The sequence below is a fragment of the Balaenoptera physalus genome, assembly GCF_965194825.1.
Source record: "Balaenoptera physalus genome assembly, chromosome: 15".
Taxonomy (NCBI): domain Eukaryota; kingdom Metazoa; phylum Chordata; class Mammalia; order Artiodactyla; family Balaenopteridae; genus Balaenoptera; species Balaenoptera physalus.
Window position 1 is genome coordinate 2,741,028 of NC_138894.1, and position 24,449 is coordinate 2,765,476.

The window sequence follows — 24,449 nt, forward strand, 5'->3', positions numbered from 1 at the left end:
TGACGCAGGAGATCTATCTTCCTGACACAACCATCAGTGAATTTTTATATAAATAATGTAGCATTTTGACATATCTTATGCTGGGACTTCTGAATATGATAACAATTCCTGGGGTTTCCTGCCATGTATAATCAAGAATACCTAATGCAGGATGATAAGAAAAGCTGTGACATTTCTAAGTCTTATTATGATCAATTTGAGATTGACAGAGTTTTCTCAAGTTATTCTTCATCTTATAGAATCTGAAGAGCAGAGAATTGGTGTGACTCTCCAAAACAGTGAGAGTTGACCTGCTCAAATCAATCTGTGAATACGGAGAGGTGCAGTTTTCCAGGCTGGCAAAAACTCTCCACCTACTTACGATAGAAGGTGGTTGTATTACAATCCATTTGTTTCATTTCTGTGAAGTGCAATGATGCAAGGGCAAAGTTTTACGCTAGAAATGGTGGTTCCAAGAACAGAGGAGGGGTGTTGAGCGTCTCAGGTAGTCAAGCTTTTCAACTCTGTGGTGAGGCATTGGAGAACCAGGTGACAATGCGTCCATTTTACTTTTAGGAGTAACGCATCCTCTTTGTGCACCATAATGGGCCATTATAAAGTCCAGAAGTGCCAACACAACTCAGAGGGGATGCACAGTTGGGTGTCAGAGCCCCTTCCTTTAGACGGCTCTCGAGACAGGTAAAGGAATTTGGCTTTGCAAGTTTTCGGGGCTATTTCAGCCATGCAATGAAAACTGCCTCGTGAATCTTTGTCCTCCCCCTGTGTAAATTAAAATATACAAACTAGGACACAATTTGAATAATGTCTACCAATAATTTGCCTAATGGCAGCTCTGTTTTATACTCCTTTAAAGGAGGCTGGCAAAAATACAAATCAGTAATGAGAAAGTATAAAAAACAAAAGTAACTCATCCAGAACTAACAGAATAAATCACTTAAGGGAACATTAAGTCCTAATTGTAGAAATAACACACATTAATCACCCCTGGGGTGCCACCAGGGGACGGGTTTGCTGATAGGCATTCCACAGCCTGGCACAAGGGAGAGAAAATACAGATGCAGCCGAAAGATCTAAGTTTCAGTGCAAAGGTGAACATTCAGAAGCCTAGGTGGGCGTATGGTTACATCATTTTGAACTTTATAACGGAGAGAAAACCCTGGCAACACAACATTAGTGTTGCCAATGCAGGCGCCTGTAAAGGAGGCCATTCAACTTGGAATGTCACCGAGCTTTCTTCTGGCTTCAGCTCAAAGGCATTCGACATAAGGCAAAGCTCAACTAGGAACTGTTAAATGTTTCCATTTACCTTCAGGTTGGGAGGCAAGAAGTTTCAAATGATGGCCACTACCAACTTCTCAACTGAGCGGAATTGGCCAGTTATGACCACTGGTTCTCACTGTAGAAGCAACTTCAGCCTCTAAACTAAATTAAAAAGCCTGAGCAATGAGAACCCATGACGGGTCTGAGGTCTGGAGTCAGATAGACCTGTGTTTCTGTTCTGCTTCTACTGTGCACTGGATGGAAGGGGTCTCCATGCCCTGCCTCTCAAACGGGGATGCTAATAGCCACAGGCAGGGTCGGTGCGGATTTCTGGTAATGTACATGGAGATTCTAATATAATACATGGCTCCAGAAGAAAATAAGTGACAGCAATACCGTAGCCTCTGAGAACAATCCGCTGGTGCCTATGGGGGAGGGGAAGCTGGTGACTACAGGGAAATAGCTCCCAATCAAGTCTAATTCATTGACAGTCTCCTAAGCATTTTTGTGTGGCCCATCCATCCCTGGACAATTTTCTTATGTACAAGCTCCCAGAAGCAAGAAGGAGATAAAATGCAAAGTGAAATGTAGAACTCCAGGTGAATTAAAGCATCTGTCAGCATGATCAGTTCTAAATCGAAAAGTAAACTTAATTAAAAAGAAAAGAAAACTCTTGTTGCTGCCATAATGAAGTTCAGGGTTTTGAGGCTGACAAAGAGGAAGCTGTGCGGAAAGGTTCATAATTAAATGATGGGGTAAAATTATCACAGGATGTTTACTCTGCAATCTATGCTCAAATTTATTTATTTTCTTGCCTTCCAAAAATAAAGGCTATAAAATTGAGCGCACAATTAAATTATACCTGTAGCACCCCCAATTAACCAAATCCTGGAACATTTCAATTTGTGTGATCCAGCTGTGTGCATCAAAAATTGCACATTAGGAGCTGGGAAATGTCTCCTTTAAGCTTGTTTCCTGGCACAGGATTGAAAAACCTGGCTGGTTAATAGCGCTCTGCACTCCTTCTAGCCCGGTCTTGCTGGCCCTGAAGGTCAAGCAAGAGGCTGCAAGGTCAATTTGCAAATGAAGTGTGAAATATAGACCTTGGACTTTGGTGAGGACAGAAATGGCGCTGGGGCTGAGGCGAGCTTCTCTGATGGGATTAGAGGATCCGCTGTGGTTAAAATGGTCAGCGTTCAGATGGCAGCAGAGTTTTCTCATTAGTAAATTGTTTTAAACGTGCTTAGTTATCCACCACTCAGATCAAACACATGCCAGCATTCTGGCATATTTTATTTAGTTTAGATACATGTATATGTAGAACTGAATCCCTTTGCTGTACACCTGAAACTAACACAACATTGTTAATCCACTATACTCCAATATAAAATAAAAATTTAAAAATAAATAAATGAGATATAATTAAAAATTTTTAGTTTAGGCTCCCACTTTACCTCCTTCCTTTATTCCTCCCTTTCTACTCAAAGTGCTATTAGTATATGAGGTTACCGTGCATTTATAATATTTTAAGTACATATGTATGCGTTCATACCCATTCTGTAGTGTTTTCTTGTGTATAAATTCATTTCAATAAACAAAATGTTCCTGTATGGGCACACAGAGACATAGAAAGGATGCTCATTGCAGCCTTGCTTATAATAGCTAAAAAATTGAAAATAACCGTATTCTCACCTATAAAGGATTATTTATTCATTAGTTTATTCATACCACGAAATACATTATAACAGTTTAAATGAATGAACCAGATCTCTCTATGTTAATATAAATATCCCTGAAGTATAATTTTGAATGAAAAAAGTTGCATTTGAGATTTTGAGTGAATAACGTCAGGACGAGAAGCGTGGATGGGAAAACCCCCAGGGTCCATGTGTGTGAGATGCAGGAAGAAGCTCAGCAAATGGGGCTCTTAGATGATGCTTCCCAGGTGTTCCCACAGCCAGGTGGGCCGAGTGACAGTTCTGGTCAGTGTCACGTTGGAGAGGTCCGGTTCACCTTTCCCAGGCCTGACCCGTTCAGGCGTCTCCCAGGAACCTTTCCCACTGCTGCCCGGATGCAGACGACCCCGTGGAGATGCTCAGCCCCGGGGGATGGCGGAGCCGGGAGCCTCGCCGGTAACACAGGCTGTGCTATGACATGGCCGAGAGGCACAGCTTCCCTGTGTCAGGACACTGACATCTGTGATTGTGGCTTCTCCTGACATGCTCGCCTCTCCAGGAGCCCCTGTGATGCTGGCCGTCAGTGAGCAGTTTGCAGGGCAAGAGCAGGACCGGCTGCGGACGGACCAGCCCCGCGTCTCCTCCACGTGGCTCAGCTCTGCTCCCACCATCCATCCGCCATGGCTACATCCGAAGTGGGCGCCTGGCTTCCTGGGCCCCCGCCACAGCACCCCTGGCCCTGCTGCTGGTGAGAAGTTAGAGCAGAATTTCATGTAATCACAGGCTTTTTAGTGCAGAGCCATCCTTTGTCTGGAGAGCGTTTCTCTAAAAAACGTAGAAGGTACCCAGTATATTTGCCTTCTTCCCTATGCTAACAGCCGCATCGGAATTCATACACACACATCTTTCGTGATTTTCCTGTTTCCCCGTACCTTACCCTCAATTCTTTGTGAAGGTTCCCTTAAGAATGCACATGGGCTTGCATGGGAAAGCCAAAGGCTTAATCCAGTATTTGCCCTGGGTTACTTTAGCTGAGATTGTTTAATGGGCCATTTTCACACAATTGTTTGTTTTAAATAAAATCTTTGAAAATGATCATTTTAGAATTACAGAAACGTTGGAAAAATAGTGAAGAGTTTCCATACAACCTTCACCCAGTTTCCCCCTATGCTAACGTCTTATCTAACCATAGCACAAGTATGGAAACTAGAAATGAACTTGGCCCTAATCTACAGAACCTTCTACGAAGTTCATCAGTCGTCCCACTAGTGCCCTTTTTTCTGGGCTGGGGTCCAGTCTGGGATCGTACGTTACATGCAGGCGCCTGGTCCCCTTGGTCTGAACAAATCTGTGTTCTTCACGTTTTTTTTTGAATGACCTTCCACTTTTGAAGACTGAGTTCAACTACTCTGTAGAATGTCACCCAATTTGGATACGTCTGATGTTTCCTCACGATTAGATTCAAGTCATATCTTTTTGGCAGGAATACATCAGAAACAATGTGCCCACCCCAACCCATTTCCAAGGGGTGTGGAATGTAGGCTCAGCGTCTCACTGCCAATGGTGTTAATGCTCAGCTTCATTGCTCTGTTAGGGTGGTATCTTCAGGCTTTCTCCACTGTAAAGTCACCATCTTCCCCTTCGTAATGAATCAGTATCTTGGAGGAGATAGTTTGAGGCTAGGCAGCTACTCTATTTCTCATTGTAGTTTCACTCACTAGTGTTAGTATTTATCGATGATTTTTGTCTGCAGTAATTGCTGCGGCAGTACTGACGTCACGGGGATACTTCTACTCTTCCCAGTCCTTCTACATTTATTAATTGAAATTCTGCTGTGAGGAGGAGTTGTCCTTTATTCCTCAAATATTTATTTATATCAATACTGAATCTGGATATTTATTCCCTCTGAGGATTATAATCGAATCCTCTGACTATTTACTTTGCTGCTCAGATTGTCCCAGCATTGGACACTGAGGGTTCCTTCAAGTTGTTTCTGTGTCCTTTCAACATGTCCTTGTTATTTGCTGAGCATTTCCTTACTTTCAGGAACCACAAGATGTTTGGGCTCATTTTGTATTTTCCTTGTCCAGAACCAGTCATTTCTCCAAGGAGCCCTGGTTTCCTTTATGCGAGAATCTTATTTAGAAACCAAGATCTGGGTTCTGGGTACACTCACTGCTTCTGGGGTGTCACTGCCTTTAGGCGTCCCCAGGGCACACAACTAGGAAGTGTATGTAGTTTTTGTAACACACACATATACAGTCGTCTCTCGGTATCCGTGGGGGATTGGTTCCAGGAGTCCCTTATGCAAATGGTGTAGTAAAATAAATACAGTCAGCCCTCTGTATTCCTGGATGTTGCTTCTGTAGCTGTGGATACAAAGGGTTGTGGTACAGGTTTCCCCTGTTATCCGAAAGTAGAACATTCCTAAGGAAACTTTTGTAAGCCGAAAAGGCACAAAGTAAAGAAGCAATTAAAGAAGCAATTACCTGTTTTCATAAAAGTGATATCCTCTTCTTTCCCTTAGTGAAAACAGGTACTAGCGTACGTCTTTCGTGAAAGCAAAGTGGCGTAAAGTGAACTTTTGAAAAGCTGGGGATCCCTGTACACATATGTCAATCTATTCCAGTTTTGATATCTCTGCACATGTATTAAACCCATAAATTCATACCGGTACCTCTGATTCTAACCCAACACCACGCTGTCATTATAGTCTCCCCCCTTTCAACGATTGTAACTTCTTTATATTTTAGTATTTCAGTACTGTGACTTCTTTCTGCAACAGCGAGATACCTGGTTTTCTTTTCCATATTTGCATAGTTCAGTACTAGTATGCATGTAAAACTAACCCTTTGAGAAATATGTTTATTAGCTAGAATAAAATATTTGTGTATATTCCTTTTTGTCATAAGTCTTAGAGTATACAGTCAAAATGGTGTTTTCCATAGTTACTTAGGCTAGTTCGTTTCTTTTCTACGCCCTACATTGCGATTATGTAATTAAGCAATCTTTTTCTAAAATAGATTCATTTTTTTACAGCTGGTATTAAATTTGAGTTCCATTCACATCCTAGTTAATTTTAATTTATTATTTTGAGTGTATATGAAGCTTTACCATTGTGCTAAAAGTCAGAGCTACTAAGAAAAGAAGCTGTATTAAGAGAAATGTCACTGCCCCATCATTCCTATTATCCTATGGCCTTTTCCTCCCTCTGCAGGTAACCAGTCTCACTAATTTCTGTTTATCCTTCCTGTAACTCTTTTGCACACAATGAGGAGACACATATAAGTTTTTGTATACCCCATCTCTCTTACGTGAAAGGTGGCGCAATACAGTTACTCTTTTGGACTTTTCCTTTTTGCATTTATCAACATATCAAAGAAATCTCTATCACTGCGTAGATCTTCCACATTTCTTTACAGTTGCATGGTACTGGTACTCTGTTTTGTGGATGTGCCAGAGTTTATTTAATCATTCTTCAATGTACGGGCATCTAGTCTCTTTCAAATATTTTGCAAGTACAAACACTGCCACAATGAATAACTTTGTGCATGTTTATTTTCATATTGTTGAAGATGTATCTTCAGTGTACATTCCTAGAAGTCATATTGCTGGGTCTAAATGTAAGTATATTTATAGTTTTACTAAATATTGCCAAATTCCTCTCCCCAAGGGTTGTGCTTGTTTGCATTTCTACCCAGCGATGTACAGAAGGTGTAATTCTTCACAGCCACACCCACAGGATGTATTGTCAGACTTTTTCACGTTCTCCAATCATCATTTCAAGGTGTCTGTGTTGTATTATTTTGCATTTATCTAATTGTGATTAACTTTGAGTAGTTTTCAAGTGCTAAGAACCATATGTATATATATGTATACGTGTGTGTGCAAATTTTTTCACTCAATTTTTTAAGCAAACACAATAATAGTAGTACACTTTATTGATGCATTTGACACATTATTAGTTGGCAGCTACAGTGGTGAGATAATATAAAGGAAGACAGTTATTCATGGAGTTTTAGTTTAGTGGGGGAGACCAGTTATGAAGCACTTTACTTTTTTTTAATCACATTTTTTATTTTGAGAAAACTGTAGATTCACATGCAATTATAAGATATAGAGAGATCATGGGTACCCTTTACACAGCTTCCCTGAATGCAAGCTGCAGTAATGGCTAAAAAAAAATAGAACAGCAAATGCTGGTGAACATATGGATAAACTCAATCACTCACAGGCTGCTGGCAGGAATATAAAATGGTGGAATCGCTCTGGAAGTCAGTTCGGCAGTACTTCACAACTGCAGTACAATATACGACCGGGATACTGACGTTGATGTACTCGAGACACAGAATAGTCCCATCGTCATGGGCTCTCTCTTGTGCTTTTACAGCCACACCTGCTTTCCTTCTGTCCCTACTCCTTCCCTCACCCCTAAGTGACCACTGTTCTGTTCTCCGTTCCTATCATTTTGCCATTCCAGGAATGTTTTATAAATGGAATCACATAGTCTGCAACTTTTGGGGACTGGCTTTTCCTCTTATAATAGTGTTCTGGAGATTCATTCAGGTTCTTGCATATATCAATAGTTATTTCTTTTGATTGCTGGGTAGTATTCTATGGTAGGAATATTTTGCTATCAACAGTTTATCTAACCATTCACCCCTTGAAGGACATCACACTTGTTCTCAGCTTTTGGCTATTACAAATAAAGCTGCTGTGAACACTGGTGCAGAGGTTTTTGCATCAGCTTGTTTTCATTTCTTTGGGATAAATGCCCAGGAGTGCAATTCTGGGTCATATGGTAGCTGCATGTTTAATTTTTGAAGACACTGCCGAACTGACTTCCAGAGTGATTCACCATTTTATATTCCTGCCAGCAGTCTGTGAGCGATTGAGTTTATCCACATGTTCACCAGCATTTGCTGTTCTATTTTTGTTTTAGCCATTCTAATAGGTGTGTAAGAATATCTCGCTGCATTTATCTAATGGCTAGGGGTGTTAAGTATCTTTTTTTTTTTTTTAAACATCTTTATTGAAGTATAATTGCTTTACAATCGTGTGTTAGTTTCTGCTTTATAACAAAGTGAATCAGTTATACATATACATATGTTCCCATATCTCTTCCCTCTTGCATCTCCCTCCCTCCCACCCTCCCCATCCCACCCCTCTAGGTGGTCACAGAGCACCGAGCTGATCTCCCTGTGCTATGCGGCTGCTTCCCACTAGCTATCTATTTTACATTTGGTAGTGTATATATGTCCATGCCACTCTCTCACCCTGTCACATCTTACCCCTCCCCCTCCCCATATTCTCAAGTCCATTCTCTAGTAGGTCTGTGTCTTTATTCCCGTCTTGCCACTAGGTTCTTCATGGCCTTTTTTTTTTTTTCCCTTAGATTCCATATATATGTGTTAGCGTACGGTATTTGTTTTTCTCTTTCTGACTTACTTCACTCTGTATGACACACTCTAACTCCATCCACCTCATTACAAATACCTCCATTTCATTTCTTTTTATGACTGAGTAATATTCCATTGTATATATGTGCCACATCTTCTTTATCCATTCATCCGATGATGGACACTTAGGTTGCTTCCATGTCCTGGCTATTGTAAATAGAGCTGCAATGAACATTTTGGTACATGACTATTTTTGAATTATGGTTTTCTCAGGGTATATGCCCAGTAGTGGGATTGCTGGGTCGTATGGTAGTTCTATTTGTAGTTTTTTAAGGAACCTCCATACTGTTCTCCATAGTGGCTGTATCAATTTACATTCCCACCAACAGTGCAAGAGTGTTCCCTTTCCTCCACACCCTCTCCAGCATTTATTGTTTCTAGATTTTTTGATGATGGCCATTCTGACCGGTGTGAGATGATATCTCATTGTAGTTTTGATTTGCATTTCTCTAATGATTAATGATGTTGAGCATTCTTTCATGTGTCTGTTGGCAATCTGTATATCTTCTTTGGAGAAATGCCTATTTAGGTCTTCTGCCCATTTTTGGATTGGGTTGTTCGTTTTTTTGTTATTGAGCTGCATGAGCTGTTTGTAAATCTTGGAGATTAATCCTTTGTCAGTTGCTTCATTTGCAAATATTTTCTCCCATTCTGAGGGTTGTCTTTTGGTGTTGTTTATGGTTTCCTTTGCTGTGCAAAAGCTTTTAAGTTTCATTAGGTCCCATTTGTTTATTTGTGTTCTTATTTCCATTTCTCTAGGAGCTGGGTCAAAAAGAATCTTGCTGTGATTTATGTCATAGAGTGTTCTGCCTATGTTTTCCTCTAAGAGTTTGATAGTGTCTGGCCTTACACTTAGGTCTTTAATCCATTTTGAGTTTATTTTTGTGTATGGTGTCAGGGAGTGTTCTAATTTCATACTTTTACATGTATCTGTCCAATTTTCCCAGCACCACTTATTGAAGAGGCTGTCTTTTCTCCACTGTATATGCTTGCCTCCTTTATCAAAGATAAGGTGACCATATGTGTGTGGGTTTATCTCTGGGCTTTCTATCCTGTTCCATTGATCTATATTTCTGTTTTTGTGCCAGTACCAAACTGTCTTGATTACTGTAGCTTTGTAATATAGTCTGAAGTCAGGGAGCCTGATTCCTCCAGCTCCATTTTTCGTTCTCAAGATTGCTTGGCTATTCGGGGTCTTTTGTGTTTCCATACAAATTGTGAAATTTTTTGTTCTAGTTCTGTGAAAAATGCCAGTGGTAGTTTGATAGGGATTGCATTGAATCTGTAGATTGCTTTGGGTAGTAGAGTCATTTTCACAATGTTGATTCTTCCAATCCAGGAACATGGTATATCTCTCCATCTATTTGTATCATTTTTAATTTCTTTCATCAGTGTCTTATAATTTTCTGCATACAGGTCTTTTGTCTCCTTAGGTAGGTTTATTCCTAGATATTTTATTCTTTTTGTTGCAATGGTAAATGGGAGTGTTTTCTTAATTTCACTTTCAGATTTTTCGTCATTAGTGTATAGAAATGCAAGAGATTTCTCTGCATTAATTTTGTATCCTGCTACTTTACCAAATTCATTGATTAGCTCTAGTAGTTTTCTGGTAGCATCTTTAGGATTCTCTATGTATAGTATCATGTCATCTGCAAACAGTGACAGCTTTACTTCTTCTTTTCCGATTTGGATTCCTTTTATTTCTTTGTCTTCTCTGATTGCTGTGGCTAACACTTCCAAAACTATGTTGAATAATAGTGGTGAGAGTGGGCAACCTTGTGTTGTTCCTGATCTTAGTGGAAATGGTTTCAGTTTTTCACCATTGAGGACAATGTTGGCTGTGGGTTTGTCATATATGGCCTTTATTATGTTGAGGAAAGTTCCCTCTATGCCTACTTTCTGCAGGGCTTTTATCATAAATGGGTGTTGAATTTTGTCAAAAGCTTTCTCTGCATCTATTGAGATGATCATATGGTTTTTCTCCTTCAGTTTGTTAATATGGTGTATCACGTTGATTGATTTGCGTATATTGAAGACTCCTTGCATTCCTGGGATAAACCCCACTTGATCATGGTGTATGATCCTTTTAATGTGCTGTTGGATTCTGTTTGCTAGTATTTTGTTGAGGATTTTTGCCTCTATGTTCATCAGTGATATTGGCCTGTAGTTTTCTTTCTTTGTGACATCTTTGTCTGGTTTTGGTATCAGGGTGATGGTGGCCTCGTAGAATGAGTTTGGGAGTGTTCCTCCGTCTGCAATATTTTGGAAGAGTTTGAGAAGGATAGGTGTTAGCTCTTCTCTAAATGTTTGATAGAATTCACCTGTGAAGCCATCTGGTCCTGGGCTTTTGTTTGTTGGAAGATTTTTAATCACAGTTTCAATTTCAGTGCCTGTGATTGGTCTGTTCATATTTTCTATTTCTTCCTGGTTCAGTCTCGGCAGGTTGTGCATTTCTAAGAACCTGTCCATTTCTTCCAGGTTGTCCATTTTATTGGCATAGAGTTGCTTGTAGTAATCTCTCATGATCGTTTGTATTTCTGCAGTGTCAGTGGTTACTTCTTCTTTTTCATTTCTAATTCTATTAATTTGAGTCTTCTCCCTTTTTCTCTTGATGAGTCTGGCTAATGGTTTATCAATTTAGTTTATCTTCTCAAAGAACCAGCTTTTAGTTTCATTGATTTTTGCTATTGTTTCCTTCATTTCTTTTTCATTTATTTCTGATCTGATCTTTATGATATCTTTCCTTCTGCTAGCTTTGGGGTTTTTTTGTTCTTCTTTCTCTAATTGCTTCAGGTGCAATGTTAGGTTGTTTATTCGAGATGTTTCCTGTTTCTTGAGGTAGGCTTGTATTGCTATAAACTTCCCTCTTAGCACTGCTTTTGCTGCGTCCCATAGGTTTTGGGTCGTCGTATCTCCATTGTCATTTGTTTCTAGGTATTTTTTGATTTCCCCTTTGATTTCTTCAGTGATCACTTCGTTATTAAGTAGTGTATTGTGTAGCCTCCATGTGTTTGTATTTTTTACAGATCTTTTCCTGTAATTGATATCTAGTCTCATAGTGTTGTGGTCAGAAAAGATACTTGATACGACTTCAATTTTCTTAAATTTACCAAGGCTTGGTTTGTGACCCAAGATATGATCTATCCTGGAGAATGTTCCATGAGCACTTGAGAAAAATGTGTATTCTGTTGTTTTTGGGTGGAATGTCCTATAAATATCCATTAAGTCCATCTTGTTTAATGTACCATTTAAAGCTTGTGTTTCCTTATTTATTTTCATTTTGGATGATCTGTCCATTGGTGAAAGTGGGGTGTTAAAGTCCCCTACTATGATTGTGTTGCTGTCGATTTCCCCTTTTATGGCTGTTAGTATTTGCCTTATGTATTGAGGTGCTCCTATGTTGGGTGCATAAATATTTACAATTGTTATACCTTCCTCTTGGATCGATCCCTTGATCATTATATAGTGTCCTTCTTTGTCTCTTGTAATAGTCTTTATTGTAAAGTCTATTTTGTCTGATATGAGAATTGCTACTCCAGCTTTCTTTTGATTTCCATTTGCATGGAATATCTTTTTCCATCTCCTCACTTTCAGTCTGTATGTGTCTCTAGGTCTGAAGTGGGTCTCTTGTAGACAGCATATATATGGATCTTGTTTTTGTATCCATTCAGCCAGTCTGTGTCTTTTGGTGGGAGCATTTAATCCATTTACATTCAAGGTAATTATCGATATGTATGTTCCTATTCCCATTTTCTTAAATGTTTTGGGTTTGTTATTGTAGGTGTTTTCCTTCTCTTGTGTTTCTTGCCAGAAAAGATCCTTTAGCATTTGTTGTAAAGCTGGTTTGGTGGTGCTGAACTCTCTCAGCTTTTGCTTGTCTGTAAAGGTTTTAATTTCTCCATCAAATCTGAATGAGATCCTTGCTGGGTAGAGTAATCTTGGTTGTAGGTTTTTCTCCTTCATCACTTTAAGTATATCCTGCCACTCCCTTCTGGCTTGCAGAGTTTCTGCTGAAAGATCAGATGTTAACCTTATGGGGATTCCCTTGTGTGTTATTTGTTGTTTTTCCCTTGCTGCTTTTAATATGTTTTCTTTATATTTGACAGTTTGATTAATATGTGTCTTGGCGTGTTTCTCCTTGGATTTATCCTGTATGAGACTCTCTGTGCTTCCAGGCTTGATTAACTATTTCCTTTCCCATATTAGGGAAGTTTTCAACTATAATCTCTTCAAATATTTTCTCAGTCCCTTTCTTTTTCTCTTCTTCTTCTGGGACCCCTATAATTCGAATGTTGGTGCGTTTAATGTTGTCCCAGAGGTCTCTGAGACTGTCCTCAGTTCTTTTCATTCTTTTTTCTTTATTCTGCTCTGCAGTAGTTATTTCTACCATTTTATCTTCCAGGTCACTTATCCTTTTTTCTGCCTCAGTTATTCTGCTATTGATCCCATCTAGAGTATTTTTAATTTCATTTATTGTGTTTTTCATTGTTGTTTGGTTCCTCTTTAGTTCTTCTACGTCCTTGTTAAATGTTTCTTGCATTTTGTCTATTCTAGTTCCAAGGTTTTGGATCATCCTTACTATCATTATTCTGAATTCTTTTTTGGGTAGACTACCTACTTCCTCTTCATTTGTTAGGTCTGGTGTGTTTTGACCCTGCTCCTTCATCTGCTGTGTGTTTTTCTGTCGTCTCATTTTGCTTATCTTACTGTGTTTGGGGTCTCCTTTTAACAGGCTGCAGGTTCATAGTTCCTGTTGTTTTTGGTATCTGTCCCCAGTGGCTAAGGTTGGTTCAGTGGGTTGTGTAGGCTTCCTGGTGGAGGGAACTAGTGCCTGTGTTCTGGTGGATGAGGCTGGATCTTGTCTTTCTGGTGGGCACGTCCACGTCTGGTAGTGTATTTTGGGGTGATCTGTGGCCTTATTATGATTTTAGGCAGCCTCTCTGCTAATGGATGGGGCTGTGTTCCTGTCTTGCTAGCTGTTTGGCATAGGGTGTCCAGCACTGTAGCTTGCTGGTCGTTGAGTGAAGCTGGGTCTTGATGTTGAGATGGAGATCTCTGAGAGATTTTTGCCGTTTGGTATTACGTGGAGCTGGGAGGTCTCTTGTGGACCAGTGTCCTGAAGTTGGCTCTCCCACCTCAGAGGCACAGCCCTGATGCCTGGCTGGAGCACCAGGAGCCTTTCATCCACACGGCTCAGAGTAAAAGGGAGAAAAAATAGAAAGAAGGAAAGAAAGAAAGAGGATAAAATATAGTGAAGTAAAATAAAGCTATTATAAAGCAAAGCTATACAGACAAAATCTCACCCAGAAGCATATACATATACACTCACAAAAAAAGGAAAAGGGGAAAAATTAATATATCCTGCTCCCAAAGTCCACCTCCTGAATTTGGGATGATTCGTTGTCTACTCAAGTATTCAACAGATGCAGGCACATCAAGTTGTTTGTGGAGCTTTAATCCGCTGCTTCTGAGGCTGCTGGGAGAGACTTCCCTTTTCTTCTTTGTTTGCACAGATCCCGGGTTCAGCTTTGGATGTGGACCCGCCTCTGCATGTAGGTCGCCTGAGGGCGTCTATTCCCCGCCCAGACAGGACGGGGTTAAAGGCGCAGCTGCTTCGGGGGCTCTGGCTCACTCAGGCCGGGGGAGGGAGCGGTACGGAGGAGGCGGGGCGCGCCTGCGGCGTCAGAGGCGTCGTGACTTTGCCCCAGCCTGAGGCGCGCCGTGCGTTCTCCCGGGGAAGTTGTCCCCGGATCACAGGAGCCTGGCAGCGGCGGGCCGCACCGGCTCCCGGTAGGGCGGTGTGGAGAGTGACCTGTGCTCGCACACAGGCTTCCTGGTGGCGGCAGCAGCAGCCTTAGCGTCTCCTGCCCGTCTCTGGGGTCCGCGCTGATGGCCGCGGCTCGCGCCCGTCTCTGGAGCTCGTTTAGGCGGCGCTCTGAATCCCCTCTCCTCACGCACCAGGAAACAAAGAGGTAAGAAAAAGTCTCTTGCCTCTTCGGCAGCTGCAGACTTTTCCCGGACTCCCTCCTGGCCAGCTGTGGTGCGCTAACCCCTTCAGGCCGTGTTCACGCCGCCAACCCCAGTCCTCTCCCTGCGATCCGACTGCAGCCCGAGCCTCGGCTCCCAGCCCCGCCCGCCCCGGCGGGGGAGCAGACAAGCCTCTCGGGCTGGTGAGCGCTGCTCGGCGCCGAGCCTCCGTGCGGGAATCTCTCCGCTTTGCCCTCCGCACCCCTGTGGCTGCGCTCTCCTCCGTGGCTCCGAAGCTTCCCCCCTCCGCCCCCCGCAGTCTCCGCCCGGGAAGGGGCTCCTAGTGCGTGGAAACCTTTCCTCCTTCACGGCTCCCTCCCACTGGCGCAGGTCCCGTCGCTATTCTTTTGTCTCTGTTATTCTTTTTTCTTTTGCCCTCCCCAGGTACGTGGGGAGTTTCTTGCCTTTTGGGAGGTCTGAGGTCTTCTGCCAGCGTTCAGTAGGTGTTCTGTAGGAGCAGTTCCACGTGTAGATGTATTTCTAATGTATCTGTGGGGAGGAAGGTGATCTCCGCCTCTTACTCTTCCGCCATCTTGCCCTATCCCCCTAAGTATCTTTTAAGAGCTTAGTCGACATCTGTATATCCTTTTCACTGAAATGTCTTTTCATGGATGTTGCCCATGTTTTAACTGGATTGCTTGTTTTTCAACTGCTCTGTTTTGAGATATGTACATGTTTATCTGTATCTATAGATACAGATATTCTAGATACCAGTCCTTTGATATGTAGCTGGGGAATATTTTCTCCCACTTGATAGCTTGTCTCTTCATTTTCTTCATAGTATCTTTTACAACGTGAGATTTTGAATTTTGATGAGGTCCATTTTATCAAATTGTCCTTTGATCGATGATGACTTTAATGTCAGGTCTAAGAATTCTTCACCTACTCCTAGTTTTCAAAGATTTTCTTCTACGTTGTTTTCTAAAAGTTTTATAGTTTTTTGTTTTACCTTTAAGTCCATGATTTATTTGTGCACTTTGGGTTAATTATTGGATAAAGTGTGAGTCATAGGTCAAGATTCTTTTTAAAATTTTTGTCCGATTGCTCCAGCCCCATTTGTTGAAAAGTCTGTATTCTTCTGTTAAATGGCTTTTGCACTTTTTTGGAAAATCTTTTGGATCTATTTGTGTGGACCTATTTCTGGGTTCTCTGTTCTATCCCATTAATCTATGTGTCTATAACTCTGCCAATTCCATAGATATTATTATATCCATGTAATAAGTCTTAAAACCAGGTAGACTGAATGCTTCCACTTTATTCTTCTTTTTCAAAATTATGTTAGCCGTTCTAGCTCCTTTACTTCTTCATAGAGATTTTAGAATAATTTTGCCTATATCTACACAAAATCTTTCTGGGATTTTGATAGGAATTATGTTAAGTTTACATCAATTTGTCAAGAAGTGACTTCTTTACTATGTTGAATCTTCCAATTTTTGAACATGGTATATCCCTCAATTTATTTGGTTCTTCTTGGACTTCTTTCATCAGTGTGGTTTTTAGCACATAAGTTCTATACATGTTTGTTAGGTTTACATGTAAATAATTCATTTATTGATATTTTGAGTGGTTATAAATAGTGTTTTTAAAAGTTTGGTGCCCACATGTTTATTGCTAATACATATATATGTAATATAAATGTACAATATATGTAATATATATATTATATATACATATTATTAATTCATATATAATATGTCATATAAACATGTATATGTATTACATATATAACAATTTATAATTGTAAACATTATATTATATATAAATTATATACACACAACACAATTGATTTTTAAGTGTTGATCTTGTATCCTGTGAACTTACTGAGCTCACTTATTAGCTCTGAGAGTATTTTTTTTCTTTTGTAAATTCTTTGGGATTTTCTATGTAGACAACCATGTCATTACCAAATAGGGATGTTTTATTTCTTCCTTTCCAATCTCTATGTCTTTCTTTTCCTTGTCTTGCCTTATTATACTGGCTACAACTTCCAGCATTATGCTAAATCAAAGTGGTTTTCTATTTTCTGGAAGAGATTCTGCACATTTCCTGTTAGTTTTTTATATATTAGGTAGACTTCTCCAGTGAAACCATCTGGGCCTGAAATTTTCTTTCTTGGGGAGTATTTATAAATTCAGTTTCCTTAATATTTACAGGGCTATTCAAATGATCTATTTCATCTTGGGGGAATTGTGGTTTATATTTTCCTGGCTCAAAGGGGTCTGGTACCTCCCCTTCAAGAGGCAGTAAAGCATGCTAGATCATGACCTCTTCAAAGGGACGTAACTAGAGTGAGGACCCTCTAGGGCCAGAAACATACAAAGCAGGAAAGGGACCCAGAGAAAATCATGGGGGAAAACTGTCCCCCAAATGAACACTTTTCTTCTTTCCCAGGTCAAATGCAGCTTCTTCCACAACCCGTCTATCCTACCCTACCTTGCTTTGAACCCTCCATGTTGCTACAGTCTTAATTCTGGTTCTGGCCTTTGTGAGCTGTGTGACTGTAGGAAAGTTATCTGCCTACTCCGTGCCTCGGTTTCCTCTCTGTAACAATGGAGATAGTCATAGTATTTTCCTCATATGATTGTGTGAGAATTCAAGCGAGTTCGTAAACATAAAATGTTTACATGGTGCTACTGGCTATCTTCTTTTTCCAGGACCATTTATTGAGAAGGCTTTCTTTTTCTCATTGAATTACTTTGACACCTTTTTTTGTTCTCAGAATAACCTACGACACATGTGAGTTTATTTCTAGATTCTTCTCATTTCCGCTGATCTCTTTGTATATACTTCTGCAAATAGCACATGATCTTTGTTACTGTTGCTTTAGAGTTAGCCTTGAAGTCAGGGAGTGCAAATGCTCTAATTTTGTTTAACTTCATGATTGTCTTGCTACTTGAGGTCATTTGTATTCCCATGTAAATTCTGAAATTAACTTGCCAATTTCTAGTTTTTAAAAAAGACTGATATAATTTTTTTGGAGTTGCATTGAACCTCTAGATCATTCTGGAAGAGAACTGACATTTTAACAATATAGAGCTTTTCAATGCACCAACGTGATTTATAGCTCCATTTATTTGGGCCTTTTAAAATTTCTTTCAGCAATGTTTTCTAGAAGTGTTGCCCATCTTTTGTTAAATGTGTTCCTAGGGGTTCTTTATAATGCTACTAACAATTCTGAGGTTTTAAACCCCATTCTCTAATTGTTTATTGCTGGTAGAAATATAATTAATATTTTATATATTGATCTTTTAACCTGAGACCTTGCTAAATTCATCTGTTCTGGTATTTGTATGTTCCCTCAGATTTTCTATATACAAAATCATGTAACCTGCACATACAAAAGCTTTACTCTTTTTTTTTTTTTTTTTCTTGTAAATGAAAGCTTCTTTATTTATTTATTTTTGGCTGTGTTGGGTCTTCGTTTCTGTGCGAGGGCTTTCTCTAGTTGTGGCGAGCGGGGGCCACTCTTCACCGCGGTGCGCGGGCCTTTCACTGTCGCGGCCTCTCTTGTTGCGGAGCACAAGCTCCAGACGCGCAGGCTCAGTAGTTGTGGCTCACGGGCCTAGTTGCTCTGCAGCATGTGGGATCCTCCCAGACCAGGGTTCGAACCCGTGTCCCCTGCATTGGCAGGCAGATTCTCAACCACTGCGCCACCAGGGAAGCCCCAAAAGCTTTACTCTTTACTTTCCAATCTTCCCACTTGTCTGTTTCTCTTTCTTTCTTTTTGTTTTTCTCTCTCCTTTTCTCAATCTCTCTGTCCATCTGTCTCTCTCTCTCTCCCTCCCCTTCTTCCTCCTTCCCCCCACCCCTCTCTCTTAATTGTCCTGGATGGGACCCAGGATACGTTTCGAATAGAAATGGTAAAAGTAGATATTCTTGCCCTGTCCCCAACCTTAAAGGGAAAGGTTTGGTATTTAACCTTTAAGAATAACATTAGCTGCAGGTTTGCATAAGGACCCTTTACCTATGTATCTTTTAAAGCTTTGTATCCTCTCAACGTTTTATTTGTAAGATTCTTCCAAGTTGGTCGGTGTGTAACTGTGTCTTCTTTTCCACTGCTGTGTGATACGTCACTCTACAAAACTGTCACAACTTATTTATTCACCACTTAATTGATATTTGGATGTTTCCACTGCTTAAAAAATGCCTATAGAATCCCTTCTATAATTCCGCTACATGCTCTGTACGCTTGTGAATTTATTTTTGGCATCTTCCCAGACCTGGAAGGCATGTTCACTGTTGACCTTAATATTTTTAGACAAAATCCCTCTGCAAAATGTTTGTCCAATTTATACTACGCTGTGTGCAAGAGTCTCTATCGCTTTACAGTCTTATGGACTCTTGTTATTATCAGACTATTTAATTTAATTTTTACCCATCTGATGAGTACGAAATTATATCTCCCTGGGATTTAGTTTCACTTCCCTGATTAATTGAGAGATGGCAAAAGTTAAAATTTTTAAGTTCATTTCTAAGGTTTCCTCTCCTGCAAATGTTGTCCAGTTTCCTGTGGCTGTTGTTTCTCTACTGTTTTGTAGATTTAAAAAATGCACACCAGGCACTGATTCTTTGCCGAGACTATGTGCCACCCACGTATTGCAGCCAGTGTCTCCCCGCTTTGTCACCTCTCTGTCTCTGTCACACATGCTTTATGCTGAGTTTTGATAAGCAGAAGGGATGATTTTTGTGTGATCAAATGTATCCATTTTTAAATGATTTTGCATCTTGTTTTAAAAATCGACTCGAGATGACAGCAGTGTTAATCCTTCATTTTCTTTCCGAACTTTCCGGTCTGACGCTTCATATGAAACTCATCTTAGTTAATTTTGTCAGCGAGGGATGCTATCCTTCGTTTGGCTGTGTTTATAAACAGCTGCCGGGCACTGTCATGAAATGTTCCACCTTCTCTCCACAGCGGGCAGGCCCGCTCCGCGACGTGACAAGAGTCATAAAAGTCTGTGCGTGTTTCCAGCCCCTCCATCAGTTCCTGTGTTTCCACCCGTTTCTGCAGCCTCACTTTCCTGTCCTACCTACTGTCACTTTTCTATAAGCGATTACACCTGTGGGACCGTCCCCGAACTGTGTGTTCATTCACATACATTTTGAAATTAGTATGTTAAGTTTCAGGAAGTTCAAGAAAAACTCTGTTGGAATTTTAATTGGGTTTACATTGAATATTTTACACGAATTTGGGGAGAACTGACAATTTTAGGACATCTTTCAATTTCTGGATATGGCATTTTGCTCCATTTATTTAGGCCTGCTTTAATTTATTTAAAAAAGGCTCTGAAATTTTATCCAACTGGGTTATATACTTCTCATGAAAATTCATTCCATATATATATGGAATATTATTTTAAATGGTATCTTTTTAAAACTACATTTTGTTGTTGATGTATAGAAATGTCATTGATTTTTAATCTATATAATGTATATCCAGCAAAATTGCTAAGTTCCCTTATTACGTCTACGTGTTCCCTAGTAATTCTCTTGGCTATTTTATAAGAAAACAGGATGATAGTCTTGTTTCTTTTCTTCCAATCCTAGTATATTTTGGATTTTGTTGCCTATTCAAAAAACCTGTCTGTGATGGTTGTGAGCTACAGAACGGTGAATCTGGGTAAGGAGATGTGCTGTGATTTTTTGGTACATGTGGGGTTTACACTATGGGAGGGCACACATGTCACATACACCCCTCCTCGTGTGCTTGGTTACGGTGTGTTCTCAGTCACTAATTGTACGTGTTTACTAGACCAACACTGTTCATTGCTCTTTTCAGAATGTCAGCATTCTCACTAACTTTTTTGCCTATTTGAGAGAGACATTTTATTAAGGTAGTAAGTTTTTCAGTTGTCCCCTAAATTTCTGTAAATTTTCGTTTTATACATATTTTTTTTTTTTAGTAGAATTTAGAGCCTTGACACAAGCTTGTTTTTTTTTAGAAACTTGTGTTCTCATACATTTCTTTTTTTAAACTTTTGGGTTTATTTATTTATTTATTTTTGGCTGTGTTGGGTCTTCGTTTCTGTGCGAGGGCTTTCTCTAGTTGCGGCAAGTGGGGGCCGCTCTTCATCGCGGTGCGCGGGCCTCTCACTATCGCGGCCTCTCTTGTTGCGGAGCACAGGCTCCAGATGCGCAGGCTCAGTAGTTGTGGTTCACGGGCCCAGTTGCTCCGCGGCATGTGGGATCTTCCCAGACCAGGGCTCGAACCTGTGTCCCCTGCATTGGCAGGCAGATTCTCAACCACTGCGCCACCAGGGAAGCCTCTATACATATTATTTTATCTGCTTTGAAATTTGGCTACAAGGGATCTTTATTTTCTTGGAACCTTTGAATATCAACTCGGGCCGCCATAACAAAATACTACAGACTGGTGGCTTAAACGACAGAAATTATTTCTCACAGTCCTGGAGGCTGGAAGTCTGAGGTCAAGGTGCCAGCGTGGCCGGGTCCTGGTGAGGACTCTCTTTCTGCCCTGTAGACGGCCACCTCTTCCCTGTGGGCTCCCATGGCAGACTGAGCAAGCTCTCTCCACACTTGCATTAGTGTACTAAAGACACTAATTCCATCATGAGGGCCCCTCCCTCACGGCCTCATCTAACCCTAATCATCCCCCAGAGGCCTCATCCCCAAGTACCGGCACCTTCGGAGTCCAGGCTTCAACATAGGAATCTCGGGAGGACACAATTCAGTCCATGGAAACCTCTTATCTGTAATTATCCTCTTTCCCTACTAATGCTTTTGTTTGTTTTCTGGCTAAAGTAAGTGTTTTGTCTGAAGGTCCTTTTGGTGGTGAGTAATTATCCCTCGGTAGTAGTATAGTATAATAATATAATATACAGCTGGAGATTAAAAAATATAACAATGACTTTTAATGAGAGTTTACCCACTTTCATTTACTGTGATTACTCATATATTTGGAATTAGGTTTTTTTGAATATTATACTCCTAATCAATCTTTTTCTTTTTTGTTGGGAGGGGTGCTTTATTGAGGTTTTATTGCTGCACTGTACTTTCCACTCCTGGTTTGAAATTTATATGGGCTATTTCTATTATCTCAGTGGTCACTTTTTAATTGTAAGTTGCATAACCAGTCGAGTACAAAGTTAGCTAAGTGTTCTGCCATCACCCTGAAACATGTAAATACCTTCAGTGTGCCTTTCCAACTTGCATGCTATTATTAACCAGTATTTTGAGTATTTTGTTTTGTTTATCCTGAAATTTGGTAACCCTATTTCTTATGTAACCAGCGTTCATTAAGATCTACCCGCGTGCTGAATAGTTTCTTGCTCACTATTCCTTTGTGTGTTTCAGGTATTTCTTCTGGACTTATTACGTTCCTTCTTCTATCCTTCCTTTTGACTTTCTTTTATGAGAAAGTTCTTAGTAAACTTCAGTTTTTGCCTGAAAATAGAATGCACTGTCTTTCTTGTGTAACTGTCCTAAGTGTTTCATACTTTGGGTGGGTAAATATTTTCTTTCCAGATATTGAATGAGTTATTCCACCATGTTCTGGCTTCTATTAATTTACTGAGAAGTCAGTTCTCAATCTCATTGTTTCTATTTTGTAGTTATAAGTCTTAACTCAGGGGCAGCTTGAGCTTTCTTTCTCTTTGTTGTTCTGCAGTTTTATTGTCATATTTTTAATATTTTTCCTTAATTTATTGCCCTATGACTGTAGATCTTACTAAATCTAAGATTACACGACTTGCTTCAAATATGGAAATGTCTCACCAATATCTCCTTGACTACTCTCTCTTCTACATTTAATTTCTTCTCTTCTGAAAATTATGTTCTGTCTTCTCATTCTATCCAACATGCCTCTTAACCTCTCCATATTTTTTCATTTCTCTCTCAAATGCATTTTTTAATATCTTTCAAGACCATTGCTATTTTTCCCTTCAGCAGTGTCTAGTCTGCCTTTTAATCTATCCATAGAACTTTTTAATGTATTTATTACACGTTTTTCATCTCTAGAAATTATATGTGGGTAGATTCTAAACCTGCTTGCCCTTCTAAGATAGTAAGTTTTGGGGGGTCATGTTATCAATTCTCTGGTTTGTTCCTTTAAAAAATCTTATTCATGTTTATTTTTATTCTGTATGCAAGGATCCTAACATATGATGTCGTCTGGACTCTCTTTGCTCCTTAATCTTTTGGTCATTTATTGCTCATGTGTTTCATAATTTCAGATTGGAGTTTATGCTGCCCTGAATGCCAAAGACACTTTGCTTTTGCATCTACTGGTCGCCATATGTCTTTGAGCCACTTACTGTAATTTTGCAAATCTGTGTTTCCTGGACTGGGCAGAAAGTATACATTCAAGCCTCAAATGCTCGTGAAGGCAGAACCGTGACCACAAATCCCAGACCAAGACAGACAAGTCTCTTTTCCGTGCAGTTGGTTGAATTTTTGTTTCGTGTTATTCTATCATTGAGGCGTCAGCTCTCTGAGGGTCCCAATTACATGTAGGTTTCTCAGTTCTCAATCCTCCACTTTCTTGGGCCCAGGCCCATGTCTCTTATCCCTCTTGTGATTGGGAACATTCAGTGCTTGAATTTACTAAAATTGGCAAAAAGGTTTGGGGGCACTTGTGGCTTTAGTGCACTCTTAAAAATTCTGTTTTCTGCGCTTTCTTTGTTTTGGGCACCTAGAAATTTTTCTTAATTCCTTGTTGGTTCAGTTTAGGGTTTAAAGTTTTTATTTTGCTTTGTGTTTATCTTTACATTTTCCAGCATTTTATGTGTTTTACAGACAGATAAGTTTTCAAGATATCATGTTTTCCTGTTGCCAAAAGTGAAATTTAATTCAATATGTTTATTCACAACCTGTGATATATAGGATTACATCACAGTGTCTACATTGAGGCAGTTGCAGAAAAAGCTCCAGTATTGGTTATGAAGTAAGGTATTGTTAGGATAATCAGCCAGGATTTAGGCAAAGTAAGCTCACCCTGTTGATGGGCCAACACTTAGTTTGGAAGAGAGCTGAGACTCTCAGCTGACAGGACCAACTGGTGGAGGCCAATTGGTGGTAATTCCTCAAGGTATTGAGTATACTTTCTCTTCTGAGAGAGAGAGAGAAAGAGAGAGAGAGGGAGAAAGAGAGAGAGAGAGAGAGGAAGTTTAACCATTGGAAACCATTGGAAGACACCGATAAAACATTATGAAGAGTTCAGGCAGACTGGGGACAGACTCCCTAGATTTGAATCATGGCTCCTACCATCACTATGTATGTGACACCAGAAAAGCTACTTAAACTTTCTGTGCTTCAGTTTCTTCACCTGTGAAATTGGGAAAATAGCGTGCCTGTTTCAAAGGGCTGTTATAAAGAATAGGTGAGTCAGTACTTAGAACGGTGTCTGGCATATAATGTTCAGTGCATCTTAGCTCTTCTTATTGTAAACTGTTTTCTGAGGTCTGTACTATGCAAAACGCTGTGGATGCAGTAATGAATGTCAGTCCCTGCCCTCAGAGGGCTCAGTCTGCTGACTGTCTTGGCAGATACTAATAGGCCACTGTACCCTACATTACTTGTAGGTAAAAGGTGATCATCGAGGCATCCGTACACTAAACTAGGTATAGAAGTAGCTCAGAGGATGAGTTGATGAATTCCTCCTCAAGGGGTGAAATGAGGTAGAAAAGAGGAGGACCGCATTTGGGAAGAACATGATAAATATACTTTGTTGTCATGATAAATGTAACAGCCTCTTGGAGATGACCGGCAGGCAGTTAGGAAGAAAGGTCTTGAGTTACTGAAGACAGCTGGAGTTCTTTATGGGCTCCGGGTTTCTGATTCAAATGTGTTTCCAGTCTTGGGTTTCTTTGACACTTCTCTCATTGTGCAGAATTAATCACCAGGTGTTTGAGAAGGCTGATGAATGCTAGACGGAGCATAATGCTTGCTTCAAGACCCCGACAGATCGCCTTGAAAGGACAGTCCTTGCTTCTCTTATTTCCCTCCTATTTCCTATTCACCCCAATCCCAATGAGGGTGGAAAACGACTAATGTGTTTTTGTCCTTCTGT

The 24,449-nt window shown here is 40.2% G+C and overlaps 1 long non-coding RNA gene across 3 annotated transcripts in view; it reads left to right on the forward strand.

The window, feature by feature from the left end:
• Nucleotides 1–24,449, forward strand: part of LOC309643649 — a 245,484-nt gene that overhangs the window by 77,331 nt on the left and 143,704 nt on the right. Inside the window, exon 1 of one of the 3 annotated variants that reach the window (XR_014253942.1) lies at nt 13,998–14,367. The exons of 1 other annotated variant lie outside the window; for it this stretch is intronic. This is a non-coding gene — a long non-coding RNA (uncharacterized lncRNA). Of the gene's footprint in view, nt 1–13,997; nt 14,368–24,449 lie in introns of those variants that run through there. One more of the 3 variants, XR_014253943.1, reaches the window with a different exon arrangement.